Below are 11,983 nucleotides of genomic sequence, written 5' to 3'. Positions count from 1 at the left end.
AAGTTATAACATAAGGGTGGAATGCCATTAATGACTTCCTTCTGCTCCTTCCCCGCTGGCAAGGATCCTGGCCAGCCCTGTCTACTCATAAAGGCTCTCAGAACACTGCTAATGAAAGCTTCTGACCAGGGTGGGGTCATCTAGCTTTCTTGATAGCTAACTCATTTTCAGTCTGAACTCAAGAGTCCTGGAGCTTCCTCACCCACCTCCTCCCTCTTGATAATTAAAAGCTTCCAGAGGTGATTTCAAGGACACGATTCTCCCAGTTGATGGAAGATGTTCCTTAAAGTGGTTCTAAGCTCTGGATCCCCAATAGGGCCACAAACCCTGTGTATTCAGTCATTCTGATTTTAGTGTTCAAATTCTTCTTTTAAAATAATTACAGTGGGGGTCAGGGAGAGATCACAACGTGAGAAGTCCTTAACTGCTACAGGGATATTACAGGCTTTTATAACAAGCTATGTGGCTGGGGCAACTCTTTTTGACAAAAATATCACAGAGTTCCGATAAAAAAGGTCCCTATGGGTCTTTGGAAATGATTATAAAAGGCTGATCTGGTTGCAAACACAGGCTCAACTGTAGAGGAGTTTTCTGAGAACCATGGGTAGGGAATTTTAGGAGATGAAAACATCAGAAAAGCCAAAAGTTCTTTCTTGTGTTTTTATCTTGCTTCTCCACAGCAAGAGGGAAATATTTCACTCTGAACTGTGCACGCTGCATGCTCAGTCGCTTCCGTCGTGTCTGACTCTGTGCGACCCTATGGACTGTAGTCCACCAGGCTCTTGTGTCCATGGGATTCTCCAGGCAAGAATACTGGAGTAGATTGAAGTGTCCTCCTCCAGGTGATCTTCCCGACCCAGGGATCAAACTATCATCTTTTATGTCTCCTGCATCGGCAGATGGGTTCTTTACCACTAGTGCCACTTGGGAAGCCCTACTCTGAATTGTGACAAATCAGAAACTCTTTCTGGCTCCTTGGTGCTTCTGTAAATCTCTTTTTTCCCCTGAGTGTGTGGTTCCATCACCAGTGGCCAACAGCCAAGATTATTCATCTAATTTTAAGAAAAATATTACATTAAAATGTAATACAGGTTTATAGCATATGTTGCTGGATTATTTTGTTCTCACTTTTATTATTTTTGAATTAGCATTTTATTTAAAAATAATATACAATGTTGCTAGCTTTTAAACACAGGTTAATATAATTCTGTTGCATAAACTGCAGGTGGTTATTTGGCAATGAAACATCAGTTATTAATTTGCATCACATAAAAATAATTTTCATATCAGACTAGGGTTTTATTAGCCCTAATAGAGAAGAAACATAATCTTCCTTTAGAGTCTTTTGTTATCATAATTTCAAATTGACCAGGTTAGAGTAATGAAGCCATTTAAAAAATGTGCTTAATTGTGAGAAGGTGATTTCATAAAGAATCATGTATCTGAAGTAAGACAATTTATAAGCAAAATTGTCAGAGAAGAAATCAAGTCAATGATAAATTTTTAAGCATGGGACTAAAATGAAGCCATGTAGACTATATATTCTTCACAGCATACTGCCACCAAGTGGCTAGGTCATTTTTTTTAATCACACATAATATTTTTCATTATAAAATCAATAACTGTAAAAAGAGAAAATAATTTTAAAAGAAAAATAAAAGGGAAAAAAAGTCCTAACCCTTAATCCAGCTTCCATGACTAAAACATTGTTTATATCAACTCTGATGATCAGTGTATTGCCTAAAACGCTAGAAAAAAATCTCACAGTATTTTTGTTATTTGTTTAATGTCTGTGGTATTGTCTGTAAAGAGACAATTCTGTCTCTGCAGCAGAATATTAAATTATGCTTATTACTCTCACAGTACATATTTGAGTATACTCAGAAACCCCAAATCATCTCTAATTTGGTAAAAATTTTTATATAATTTATACACACTGACATTGGACACTACAGTTAGTCTTAACAGAAGGGAACGTGTTTATAGGGAGTTGAGAATTTTTTTTAAAAAAGATGTAGTTTCTTATTCTTGGACAAAACTGGAAGCAAAACTGCATTCTTTGGCCCACTGAATACCAGCTTAATTTAATCAGATCTACTCAAAAGGAATTAACTTTTGCAATAATGTATTCCATCTGTGTCTTACGGATAATGTCAAACCAGTCTCCTCAGCCTTTGCCTCCACATCTACCATGGGGCAAAATGTGTTTTGTTATTCTTTTAAAGTGATGATTTATTGAGTACTAATTACGTTCCAGATAATGCACTAGACTTTACATGCTTTCTCTCATTTAATCCTTACAACAACCCAATCAGGTAGATAATACTGTTGTTCTCATTTAAAGACGAAGCAACAAAGGCATAATAAGGATAAATGACATGTGCAAAGTCACCTAGGCAGAGATCCAAGAGTAAAAATTCCTACCTGGTTCTGGCATGTGATTTACGCTGGTCGCTGGCCCCATTAATTAACAATCTCACCTTCTATCAGGATGGCTGCAGGTGGGGCAGCTCAGCCAGCCCAGCAAGCAGAGCTCCCTGCTGAGACTTAGCCGTTGTCCCTGGGGGCTGGCCAGTGTGCTAGAGCTGCCTGGCCTTGTAGGGCTCAGGACCCACCTCAATGGCCTGTGTTTGGACTAACCCACTGAGCACTGATTCTTAGACTCTTCCAGCCTAGAGTTATTTTCTTCTGAACACCAACTATTCTATACAAGCTACGGTGGCTCAGAAAGTAAAGAATCTGCCTGCAATGCAGGAGACCCAGGTTCAATTCCTGCGTCAGGAAGATCCCCTGGAGAAGGGAATGGCCTCCAGCATTCTTGCCTAGAAAATTCCATGGACTGGGGAGCCTGGAGACCTACAGTCTACATGGTTGCAAAGAGTCAGACACGACTGAACAAGTAACACACACACATGCTAACTACAAGATGCTTGAAAAACATAGAAGAGTATGAAAAAGAAAATACAATTTTGTATTTGTTCAAAAACTAGAAACAATCATTTTTTTTATATTTGTTAACAGTCTTTGGTGTATGTCTATGCCCTAGTGGAGATTATGCTCTTTACTAAATGTTGTGTCTAGGTTTTTTTATTCAATACTACATCATGAACATTTAAAAGTTTTATTAAAACTTGTTCACAGTCATCATAGTACTGGCAATTAAATATTTCATCATGTTTGTACTGTGTTGATTCTATCACTCTCCCATTGAGAAACTGTATAGCTTGGTGATTTCAAATAACAGCTTTGGATTTAGATGAAACTGTTCAAATCTTTGCCAACAAAGGTCTAGTCAAGGCTATGGTTTTTCCTGTGGTCATGTATGGATGTGAGAGTTGGACTGTGAAGAAGGCTGAGCACCAAAGAATTGATGCTTTTGAACTGTGGTGTTGGAGAAGACTCTTGAGAGTCCTTGGACTGCAAGGAGATCCAACCAGTCCATTCTGAAGGAGGTCAGCCCTGGGATTTCTTTGGAAGGAATGATGCTAAAGCTGAAACTCCAATACTTTGGCCACCTCATGTGAAGGGTTGACTCATTGGAAGAGACTCTGATGCTGGGAGGGATTGGGGGCAGGAGGAGAAGGGGACAACAGAGGATGAGATGGCTGGATGGCATCACTGACTCGATGGACATGAGTCTGGGTGAGCTCCGGGAGTTGGTGATGGACAGGGAGGCCTGGCGTGCTGCGATTCATGGGGTCGCAAAGAGTCAGACACGACTGAGCGACTGAACTGACTGACTGACTGTTCAAATCCTGGCTCTATCACCTGGAGTTGCATGGCCCTGGGCAAATTACTTAACTGCTTTGTGACTCTGTTTCTTCATTTGTCAAATTGGATAATAATAATAATGCTTCATTGTGAGGTTTGATGAGATAGTTCATACAAAGTGCTTAGTACCATGGCTTATACAAATTAAAAGCTTAGTAAGCATTAGCTATTGCTATTATTGGACTTTTAGATTGTTTCCAAATTCTTATTTTATAATTAGCTTTTAAATAAATTTTATGCATCAGACTTCTTTTCATATCTCTACTTATTTCCTAAGGCTAGATTTCTAAAAGTGGAATTGTTAGGCCAAAGGGCATAGATATTTTTAAGACACCTTTATTTTTGTCCTTGCCAGTCTTGGTGTTAGAGCCACACTAACCAAGACCTGCATCTTAGAGCTTTGACCAGAGCTGACACAGGGCCCTTTCTAGACCTTTCCTTCTGAAGTTTCTAGGTATTTTAGAAAGAGAAGTCGTACTAAAGGTGTGTTTTTCAAGTTAGTGAAGGTTTTTTTCCTGTCTTGTCTGTCTTAAAACATAAGCATCTCCTTTTGATTTATTTCTTTTTATTCTCCTTATTCTAATAATCTCAACTGTTTCACAGCATTTACATGCTATCTTCCTAGGCTAGTTTAGTTTTATGGTTGGAATTCAACATTATTTGGGCCAAGGGTAAAGATCTGACTATAGTCCATGTCAGATGGCAAAGCAAAAGACAGTAGGCAGAACTATCAAATAGTCACCAGAAGCTCTGGGCAGAGAAAAGGATACGTCAGAATAAACTCTTTACCACGCCTTGAAAAACAAGTCGAACAATGAATCATTTCATGAGTTACCATGTCATCCTCGTATATTAAGGACAGGAGGTCGTGCCTAGACATATTCAAGGGATTATCGTCATGCTTATATTCCTTACAGTTGAGGGAGAAGAAGGTAAGAAATCTGGGTATGGCAGTCATATCACTAAAGAGAAAGAATAAGAGAAGGAAAAGGTTAAAAAAAAAAACGGCAGCCACCCAGACATTTTCTTGAGTGACATGGATCTCACAGAGGTGAGGATCTGATATCAAAGTCTAGCAAACTCTAGGCACAAGCATGGGCAGCTTCCAATTTTACCTAGTGGTTCAGGATTTTTCAAAGGTGCAGCCTGGCTATCAAGCCCAGCATGTACCTGTTCCTTAGTCTGAACAGTCTAGTGGACATTTGCCATTTTTCAGTTGCCCAGCTGCAGGACCTCCTTCTTTGTGGGCATCCTAGAGGAGGTAGGAGGCAGGTAGGGTTTCCTACTGTGGTAGCCTCAGTGGAGCAGAGAAACCCTCTCCCTACCCCATCCCACCCGCTCCCCAGCCAGCAAGTGGCTGCAAGCAGATGACCTAAGCCTCACTCATCAGATGCCCTTCTCCCCAACTCACACGTGGCTCCAGAAATCACTTAGAATCCGAAACAGATGCAGCAGCTATATCCAGAGTCTGGTGACAGCAGCACCAGTGGAGTGTCTGGGGCTCAGGGAAGCAGTGGCAGGGAGCACAGTGCCCAGTGCAGAATCCTCACAGGAGTCTTCCCCGGCTGAGATTTTGGCTGGGCTTCTGGCTGCCCCCATCCCTTGGATCCTATCTGTGACCATTTTACCAGCCTTTCTACTACTTTCCAGCTGTCGTTCCAATAATTAATTCCTTTTCTGCTTCAGAAAACCAGATTTTATTTCTTTTGCTTACACCTAATCACAATGAAAAATTCTATAGTGGGTAAACATTGCGATTTTTGGTAGTGGGTGGTTAGGTGAGGAGACATGGTAGGACAAATATTGACCCCACAAAGATGTCCATGCTCCAATCCCTGGAATTTGTGGATAGATTACTTTATATGGCAAAAGGGATTTGAGATGGGGAGATTATCCTATATTCAGGAGTGAAATTTCAAGGGTCTTTATAAGGAGACAGGAGGGTCAGAGTCCGAGAAAGAGATTGGCAGATGCTATGCCTCTGATTTTGAAGATGAAAAATGGGGCTGCAAGCCAAGAAATGCAGACAGCCTCTAGAATCTGGAAAAGGCACTGAAACTGACTCTGAGTGCCTTTAGAAGGAGCATAGTCCTGCCAATACCTTGGTTTTGGTGCAGTGATGCTTAGTTTGGATTACTCACCTTCAAAATACTAGAAAACACATTAGTATTGTTTTAAGTTACTGAGTTTATTCTAACTTCTAATAGAAGTGATAGGAAACTAACACAGGAGAGTAAGACTTCCTCATGGAGAAGCATAATCTTTATTCTCTATTATTTGATTGTAGACCTCAGAGAGATTGTGAAACTCTTATGGATTGTTCTTTATTCTACAAAACCCTCGTGGTTTACTAGGGACAGGATCCAAAGAAGATTAAATCCAGATGAAGGATCTAAAATCATCAGTATTTCAAAAAACCCCACTCCAGTACTTTTGACTGGAAAATCCCATGGATGGAGGAGCCTGGTAGGCTGCAGTCCGTGGGGTTGCTAGAGTTGGACACGACTGAGTGACTTCACTTTCACTTTTCATTTTCATGCATTGGAGAAGGAAATGGCAACCCGCTCCAGTGTTCTTGCCTGGAGAATCCCAGGGACGGGGAAGCTGGTGGGCTGCCGTCTATGGGGTCGCACAGAGTCAGACACGACTGAAGCGACTTAGCAGCAGCATACATATTTAACCCAGTTTAGTAACCACAAACCTACAAATTTATAATCCATCTTAATATGAATGAATCAGAAATCTCTTAATTACAAATAACAGAATTTTTGCAAAGTACACTCTGTGTGCCACTTCTAATTTGCATTATATTTATTATCACCTGTATTTGGTTCCATTGGTATAACATTTGTTTTTTCTTTTTGAGCCACTAAAATCCTGAAAAATTAATGAGAATCTTTGAGTCACTGGTAATACAACCAATGGTATTTTGTGAGAACAAAGTACAGTGTGGTTTAATATGTTGCTTATACTTGCCTTCCTCTGGAGAACCTCCAAAAAACAAACAAAAAAGACTATGATTTCTCTGGGAATCTTTTCTACTGCCAAGTTGTAATTCAAGCAAGTTAATTAGTCATTGTGAAATGTAACTGCCCTTCCCTCAGGCCCCTAACTTGTCATTAAAGGGATTAGAGGGCCTGTACCTTTTCTTCATGACAAAAGGATCTGTATTACAACACAACTGAAAAACATTCCTGCCTAGAAGTGCTCTTCTTACATTTTTTCACATCAGTAGGAGTGAAATTAGGAAATTCATGTTCAGATTTTCAGTGTCGGTTTTCTGTGCCCACAAACTATCTTTTCCTTTTTGGTGCTATTTCTGCACTGCTTAATGACTCCAGGAATTGTTGCAGTGACTATCCAGGTTGGTGGTCTAGAAGCTCCAGTTTCAGCAGCCTCTGGAAGTTTTCAGTGCCTCTGCTGAAACCTCATATCCAGAGGCAGAGAGAGTCTAGGCCGAGGGGGTAATTTGGAACATGATGGTTCACTGGAGCCATGGTCCTGCATCCTATACTTCTTGAGATCCTGGGGTGCTCAGGGACTGAGGAAGTGGTGGGCAGGAGGAAAAGGAGGCAGAGGTGGAACCATAATACTAGAGAGAATGGCCTGAGATTCTCATGTATCCACCCTTTTTTGCCCCCCAAAACCATGTTACTAAGGCAATGGCTTGGGCAAGTAGTTCTGACCCTTTTTGTCCACACACTTCTCCCTCTTACAGGGTGTATCCAACCTCCAGAACACTGGTTTTTACACTTGATAGATGTAATAATACTAGAGAGAATGGCCTGAGATTCTCATGTATCCACCCTTTTTTGCCCCCCAAAACCATGTTACTAAGGCAATGGCTTGGGCAAGTAGTTCTGACCCTTTTTGTCCACACACTTCTCCCTCTTACAGGGTGTATCCAACCTCCAGAACACTGGTTTTTACACTTGATAGATGTAATAATACTAGAGAGAATGGCCTGAGATTCTCATGTATCCACCCTTTTTTGCCCCCCAAAACCATGTTACTAAGGCAATGGCTTGGGCAAGTAGTTCTGACCCTTTTTGTCCACACACTTCTCCCTCTTACAGGGTGTATCCAACCTTCAGAACACTGGTTTTTACACTTGATAGATGCTGCAGAAATACCACTTGATAGATGCTGCAGAAATACCACTTGATAGATGCTGAGGAATTGTATTTTTAACTGGTACCCAAGCATTTCTAATGCAGATGATGATCCTCAGAGAAGCACTGCTTTCAAGACATTTACTGAACCAAGTTCCAGCTGGAAAAACACACTGTGAATTTCCCTGTGGTGCCTTGTCTCGGGCAAGGTCACCTTTTCCTCCTGTACTTTGTCCTTGTCTCTAACTGCCCTATCCTATCCCAAGGTTCCTATGGATTCATTCTCATCACTCTAACACAAACCTGCTTCCACATCTGGTATTCATGCCAAAGTGGAAACAGTTGATAGCATCTTATGGCTCCCTCTTCTCTCATGTATTTGCATTTCATAACAAACATTAAAAGAATTAAAAGAAGCTCCGTTGGCATATTAGCTAATGAGGAGGATTTGGTTAGGTGATCCAGAGGAGGCTGACAAGGGACCCTCTGAGGTCTCTTAGGAAGGAAACCAGCAGAACTACAGGGTGAGTGCTGGAATCCTGCAGCCTGCCTCATTCCCAGATCTACCATTTACCAGCTTTATAATGTTCAGCAAACTTCTTAATCTCCTTGAGCCTCATCCTCCTCTGTACAATTGGAATAACAGTTTTATAGGGCTGCGGTGATGAGTAAAATTCTTATCACAGTGCCCGACACATAATAAGCATCCAATAAATGTTAGCTGTATTATGTATTATCCTGAAGTCACCTGGATTCAGCCACTGAATTAGCCTCTTGTTATTATACCAGGATAGAAACATAGTAGTCTCTAATACAGGGAAATTTGTCCCATAAAGTCTGAAAGTATATTCTGAGGTTGATTTATTTTTTCTTTTTTAGTCCCCTCTTATGATTATCCATGGTTTTGCTTTTCTCAGTCTGTTACCCTGGTCAGCTGGATCCAAAACTATTAAATGGAAAATTCCAGAAATAAAGAATTCTTAAATCTTAAACTGTGCACCATTCTGAGTAGTGTGATGAAATCTTGCATTGTCCAGTTCCATCCTACCCTGGATATGAATGATCCACGAATTGGGCCTGTCAGTCATTTAGTAGCCATCTTGGTTATCAAAACACCTTTTCTGTATTTTGGTGCTTATTTTCAGGTGACTCTTATCTTACATAATAAGGGCCCAAAGAACAAGCATAGTGATGCTGGAAATTTGGATATGCTGAAGAGAAGCTGTAAAGTGCTTCCTTTAAGTGAAAAGATAAAAGTTCTCAACTTATTAAGGAAAGAAAAATAGTTCTACGCCAGGCTGTATGGTAAGAATAAATCTTCTGTCCTTTAAATTATGAAGAAGTAAAAAGAAATTTGTGCTAGTTTTGCTATCATACCTCAAACTGCACAAGTTACAGCCAGAGTGTGTGATGAGTGCTTAGTTAAGACTCAAAAGGCATTAAATTTGCACAATAAGGTATTTTGAAGTTGAGAAAGAGACTACATTCACACAATGTATATTATGTGTACATTGCTATAGTTCTATTTTATTACTAGTTATTGTTGTTAATCTCTTGCTGTGCCTAATTTAGAAATTAAACTTTATGTTTTATTTACAGGAGAAAAACATAGTATATATAAAGCTCAGCACTATCCATGGATTCAGGCCTCCACTGGGGTCTTGGAATATATTCCCCATCCATATGTGGGGGGCTACTGTGTAAGGCTTTGTTTTCCATTGAAGTCTAAATACTCTAAGGATGAAAAAGCGAGTATGTCATTTAACCCTTATTATAATTTGGTTATACTATAAAATGATTTCATTTGGTTTCTTTTGGAGACCAGGTTTTTAAAAGCCAAGGAAAGGCACTATCCAGAGGGAAAGTGATACAGAAGAATGCTAGGGTCTGCAGAGAAGCCATACCTACTTCACGATTTGTCCTGCCGTGCCATCTGGGCAAAATTTTGAAAACGCATTGTTACAAGGATGAATCTATTTAGTGGTACACAAATAAGAATTTTAGACCACAGAAACAGGAAATTCCTCCACGAAGGGAGGATTACTGCCTGGGCTGTGTTTCTTCATACTTGATCTTAGCCAAAAGGCCAAAAAGCGATGTTTCTCCATAAATAAATAAATTGCCAGGAAAGTTTGGCCCCAAACTCCACTACTAAACAAGGTAATTAAAGTATTAAGAAACTATCTTTTTATTTTTTCCATTATGAAGCAATTCAAACTTCTGTGGTGAGGTTTAATTCTTACTGCTTTGATTTATATGTTTGTTTATAATGCTGTGTGCTTTTGGTTAGACTTGTGCTTTGTCTGTCTTCTCTAGGATTAAGGGATCTTTGTCTCCTTCGCTGACTGAAGTTAGGCGAGTATCTAGCAAGTGCCTGATGTGCAGTATAGGATAAAGGAACATTTCATGAACAACTTAAATGAATGACTGTTTTCATGGATACCTTTTTAAAAAAGCAATTGATATTAAAGATTTACTGAAAAGCAATTTGGCAACTTGCATTAAGCATCTTAAAATATGCTCAGCTCTTGATCCAATAAGACCTAAAGGCAGAAGGAGAATTTATATACAAAACTATTCAAAGATGTTTATTGATAATGGAAAAATGCAATAACCTAGATATTGTTTAAATAGAGAAATGATTAAATTATATTACATCCATAAACTGAAGTGTACCCATTAAATAGGTTTTTAAACTCAACAAAGTAGATTAAGTAAGAAAAGCAGGATATAAAACAGTACTTACACCACAGCACCAACCATTTTAAAAATATGCGTACAGGAAAAAACTAGTATTAAATCCCTTAAAATGTAAACAATACTTATTTCTAGGTTGCATATTACAATAGATTTGCATTGCTTCTACAAATAGAAAAAAAGAGATAATTTTTCAAAATGATTTTATGCTAGCACTTTCCCTAACACATTTTTCCTGTATCTTGTTTAATGTGTCTTAGAAAGGAATTTGTACCAAGAGAATAGTTTACAGTTCCTCTTAGCTAACATGTTAGTCCTGGATAGATGCAAGTTTTCAGAGATATTTAATTTCAGCTGGCATTTTTGCCTCTTGAGTGATTATTTTTCCCTTAGGAAATAAAGACTTTAAATTTAGAATTGTAGGACTGGAAAAGGTCAGTTTTCATTCCAATCCCAAAGAAAGGCAATGCCAAAGAATGCTCAAACTACCACACAATTGCACTCATCTCACATGCTAGTAAAGTAATGCTCAAAATTCTCTAAGCCAGGCTTCAGCAATATGTGAACCATGAACTTCCTGATTTTAGAAAAGGCAGAGGAACCAGAGATCAAATTGCCAACATCCTCTGGATCATCGAAAAAGCAAAAGAGTTCCAGAAAAACATCTATTTCTGCTTTATTGACTATGCCAAAGCCTTTGACTGTGTGGATCACAATAAACTGTGGAAAATTCTGAAAGAGATGGGAATACCAGACCACCTGACCTGCCTCTTGAGAAATCTGTATGCAGGTCAGGAAGCAACAGTTAGAACTGGACATGGAACAACAGACTGGTTCCAAATAGGAAAAGGAGTTCGTCAAGGCTGTATATTGTCACCCTGTTTAACTTATATGCAGAGTACATCATGAGAAATGCTGGACTGGTAGAAACACAAGCTGGAATCAAGATTGCCAGGAGAAATATCAATAACCTCACATATGCAGATGACACCACCCTTATGGCAGAAAGTGAAGAGGAACTAAAAAGCCTCTTGATAAAAGTGAAAGTGGAGAGTGAAAAAGTGGGCTTAAAGCTCAACATTCAGAAAACGAAGATCATGGCATCCAGTCCCACCACTTCGTGGGAAATAGATGGGGAAACAGTGGAAACAGTGTCAGACTTTATTTTTCTGGGCTCCAAAATGACAGCAGATGGTGACTGCAGCCATGAAATTAAAAGACGCTTACTCCTTGGAAGGAAAGTTATGACCAACCTAGATATCATATTCAAAAGCAGAGACATTACTTTGCCACCAAAGGTTCGTCTAGTCACGGCTATGGTTTTTCCTGTGGTCATGTATGGATGTGAGAGTTGGACTGTGAAGAAGGCTGAGCACCAAAGAATTGATGCTTTTGAACTGTGG

General features: G+C 39.5%; 1 protein-coding gene across 3 annotated transcripts in view; it reads right to left on the bottom strand.

Annotated features, from left to right (window-relative positions):
• IL23R (interleukin 23 receptor) overlaps positions 1-11,983 on the bottom strand; it is a 79,076-nt gene that overhangs the window by 13,969 nt on the left and 53,124 nt on the right. The gene's annotated exons all lie outside the window — the stretch shown is intronic.

The sequence above is a fragment of the Bison bison genome, unplaced genomic scaffold, assembly GCF_000754665.1.
Source record: "Bison bison bison isolate TAMUID 2011002044 unplaced genomic scaffold, Bison_UMD1.0 scf7180017864290, whole genome shotgun sequence".
NCBI classification, from domain to species: Eukaryota; Metazoa; Chordata; class Mammalia; order Artiodactyla; family Bovidae; genus Bison; species Bison bison.
Note: the sequence above shows the minus strand (reverse complement) of the source record. Positions and strands in the feature narration are given on the sequence as shown.